Source organism: Orcinus orca, chromosome 2, assembly GCF_937001465.1.
Source record: "Orcinus orca chromosome 2, mOrcOrc1.1, whole genome shotgun sequence".
Classification (NCBI taxonomy): domain Eukaryota; kingdom Metazoa; phylum Chordata; class Mammalia; order Artiodactyla; family Delphinidae; genus Orcinus; species Orcinus orca.
Window position 1 is genome coordinate 96,525,712 of NC_064560.1, and position 4,006 is coordinate 96,529,717.

The following is a 4,006-nucleotide window of genomic DNA, read 5'->3' on the forward strand; positions in this document are numbered from 1 at the left end:
TATATACAGGTTTTATGCCCTGACCATGTTTCCTGCCCTGGTCCTCTGGCGCCACAGCTGTTATGGGGCTGCCTACCACTGCTTGGGAAGGGAGGGAAGGGAAATGACCCCCCATCTGGTAGGACTGTAGCATGCCAGAGCTGGAAAGGACCTCAGAGATGATCACTCAAGTCCTGTCCCTCACCTCACACCTGGAGAGACCGAGCACCCAAATGTTAAGTGTCCAGTTGACTCACCAGGGTCACAGAGCTGACAAATGGCTCTTATTGACGTTTCCAGGAATGTTTCTTAGAAGTAAATAGAGATTGTTATTTAAAGTGACATGTTTGGCTTCCCTGTGGTTACTAGTCACTTCTACTGGTTACCTGTGGTCCTGTTAATGAAATACTGGCTTTCTAGTCACACATGCGATTAGAAGGAAAGATGCCTTTCTCCCTTTCATCAACACTAGCTGTTTCTGGGCACAGGCTTCTGACAGCATTGAAGACTGTGTTGATTTTTTATGAGTTGTCACAGAGGATAAAGCCTGGCTCAGTAACTGAAGCCATAACATGCCCACACAGAATAGGAAGGCCTGCCTTGGTCTGGCAGCAAAGTGGATAGGGTCTGCCTCTTCCTCCATTTGTCCCCAGCAGATTTCATGTCGTATTGCCAGCAAGCTGGCTGAGCCTGCCCTCGTCAGCTTGGGGTGGAGGAGCCTGAGTGAGGGGCTAGAGATATTAGGCAGAGGCTTAGCTTGAATCCAAGGCCCCCCAGCATTCTTTCTTCAAAATCTAGTGAATGGCTTGTGCTGTTAATATGGAGTTTGATCTTAATTGTTAGGGAAATAGGGCATCCTCTGCTTTCCCACACCTCTCTGAATCAGGAGGCCAATTTAGAGTTGTCATAGGAAAAGAGCATCTCACAATTCCTGGGTTCCAAGAAGCCTCAGGGACCAGACAGTTTCTTCTTGAACATCAACGATTTTGCAGGCAGTCGTGAGGCAGAGCCTAACTCCCAAAGGAGGTAGCCCAGCCACTGTAATAAAAACAGGCAGCCAGGTGCTCACTTTGGCAGCACATATACTCAGATTGAAACAATACAGAGAAGGTTAGCCTGGCCCCTGTGCAAGGATGACACACAAATTTGTGAAGACTTCCATATTTTTTTAGAAAAAGGCAACCAGCTTTCAGGCTGCAGTTTGCTAGTTCAGTTTTTAAAAACAGTGCATTAGGGCTTCCCTGGTGGTGCAGTGGTTGAGAGTCCGCCTGCCAATGTAAGGGACACGGGTTCGTGCCCCAGTCCAGGAAGATCCCTCATGCTGCGGAGCGGCTGGGCCCGTGAGCCATGGCCGCTGAGCCTGCGCGTCCGGAGCCTGTGCTCCGCAACGGGAGAGGCCACAACAGTGAGAGGCCCGCCTACCGCAAAAAAAAAAAAAAAATAGTGCATTAAAATATTATTTAACTTGCTGAATTTTTGATGCCCTCTTAAATTTCACTCCCACGGAAAGTCCCAGCTCTGGGATACTTATTGCTTTCTGTCCAGCATTTAGTCCCTTCCTCCCTGGTACCAGGACACCTAGTTCCTTTGGAAAATTACCCCTCTGTCTCTATTCTTATTTGTGTGGTTTGGGTGGGATTGACTTCACCCCCAACCCAGGAATGGGCTGTGATTGGCTTAAACCAGTCAACGTATCCCTTCCCCATATGATGGTTGGTTCAAGGGGAGGGAGGGCAATTACACTTGTCCAAGAAGAGTGACCTTGGGAATTAAGCTGGGAATGCAGGGCCACAGACACTTTCTCCTCCTTGGGTTTGTGGTGTGAGGATGTCTGGCCAGAAATTGCTGAGACACCTGGAAGTGAGCTTGCAGCTCTGAGCCACCCTCTGGGCCCTGCCGAAGGAAGAATCCAGGAATAGATGCAGGTCCTGTGGGATCTGTAGCTTACATGATTTTGGTGCTCTCTTTAGGAAAATGAACAATAATTACAAATACATAAGTACTAATGTGAACATTTAATTAGAATGAGAAAAGTCATCACAAATTACAAACTGGAAAGACCTGACAAATACCACAAACATCACAAAATCCGGGTAAACAGCACATTTTATTTAATCAACATCTGACACACCTTGAAAGTACTTTCCCCATGTCTTAGCCTACATACTATTTGATCACCTCTTTATATTACAATAATTTAACAGTGTAAATTTTTTATAGTGAGGAAAGAAAGATAGTCTTTCCTTTAGTATGGGTGATTTAAATATTTTATTACTGATGGCTTAGAAAAGTTTGTTTCAGCGTCATGGTTCATTAATGGTAGTGTCATATAACATTTTTAGGATTGCTGTCAAATATGAAAGTTTAAGCTTCATTAGCTTCACGGTAGATCTACTCTTATCTCATTCTTTTCCCCGATGCAAACTACGTATTAGATGATATTCCCCTGCCTCTTAAGATCTCTGTAAGACTTAGCTCAAATTCCTATTCCAGGCTTTGTTAAAAAATATAATGCCCTCCCCAAGATTTCTACAATTCCTGGGTAGGTTCTTCTATACTCATGGCAGTTATTTTAGGGTAGCCCAACATATATTCACCCTATGTCTAGTGACAGTATTTTTGGTCTTTCCTCTCTTCTCCCTTTATTAGTCTGTATAGTGGAATGGGACCTACCTCCAAAATTCAGGGTTGGAGCACCTGTCCCATATCCAAGACCTCCTGGCCACCACCTTTGGCTCTGGGATGGGCATGAGACTCAGTCAGAATTCATGATATTCAATTAGTCTTTTGTTGAAACTTTTGGGAAAGAGATGTAGGTGTGAGGTCTGATAAAGTATTAAAAGTGTCCAAGAGATTGCAACACTGTGTGAATAAAAAACTGAATCTGATTCTCTTAAAAAGGGGAAGACATCCAGCTTCTTAACCTTTAAGGGTAAAGAATGAGCCCAGCCAAGGGCAAGACAAGCCAGTCTCTTTATAGCAAAAAAGGTTCATAAACCTTAACCCAGTGACCCATCTATTTCGAGTCACATTTAATACGTAGAATGTTTGAGTTGGGAGGGCCCTTCTTATGAGGCAAGGCTCGGAAATACTAGGATTTCATTACTAAAAAATAAAGTTCATATTCAATAGGAGTCTGGCTTGTAATTTTTCACTTTTTTTTTTTTTTTTTCGGTACGCGGGCCTCTCCCGTTGTGGAGCACAGGCTCCAGACGCGCAGGCTCAGCGGCCATGGCTCACGGGCCCAGCCGCTCCGCAGCATGAGGGATCTTCCCGGACCGGGGCACGAACCCGTGTCCCCTGCATCGGCAGGCGGACTCTTAACCACTGCGCCACCAGGGAAGCCCTGGCTTGTAATTTTTATTAATCTTGCTTCTCAAACCTCCCACGACACCCAGAATCCCTATATATAAATAGAGAGAGACAGAGAGAAAGAGAGAGAGCACAAAAACTCACGACAGAATTAGTCATTCAGCCTTTTGATCTCCCACACTACTTTGCTCATTCCATTCATGAGAGCTCTTTTTTTAGTCCATGTCAGTGTGTTTATGGACCTACCTCCTCCTCCACTAGACTTTCAAGGTCCTTCAAAAGTTCTTTTTATATTGCATATTCCCCAACAATGCCTGGCCACATAATGGGGACTCAAAATAAGCAAGACAGACTTAGAATCTCAGTTCTTTCACTGGCTGACTAGATATCCTTGGAGAAATTATTTTAACCTTTATGTAAGCTCTCAGCACATGCTTGGTGCAGAATATATGCTCTTCCCTCTGAATGAATGAAGCTGAGGAAGAAACTGATGATTCCCAGAAAACTATTAAGGATATGTGTGACAAGAATCCATGACTTTTGTACTCTTGGCCCAAGAGTCTTACCTGCGAATCTTTCTTCAGATAAGAGGAAGCCATTGCTGGAACTCACCTCCCAAATCCAGCTTTTTCATGTTTGACAGGAGAGCTGTAACCCATAGCAACTCCTCGCCATAGTGGATAGAATGCTATACAGAAGGAACCATGTGGCTGGG

General features: G+C 44.7%; 1 non-coding gene across 1 annotated transcript; it reads left to right on the plus strand.

Moving 5' to 3' along the window:
• Nucleotides 1-1,040: 1,040 nt before the first annotated feature.
• On the plus strand, nt 1,041-1,147 carry LOC117203178 (U6 spliceosomal RNA). The gene has a single exon (XR_004485842.1). It is a non-coding gene; the product is annotated as a U6 spliceosomal RNA (small nuclear RNA).
• The last annotated feature ends 2,859 nt before the right edge of the window (nt 1,148-4,006 follow it).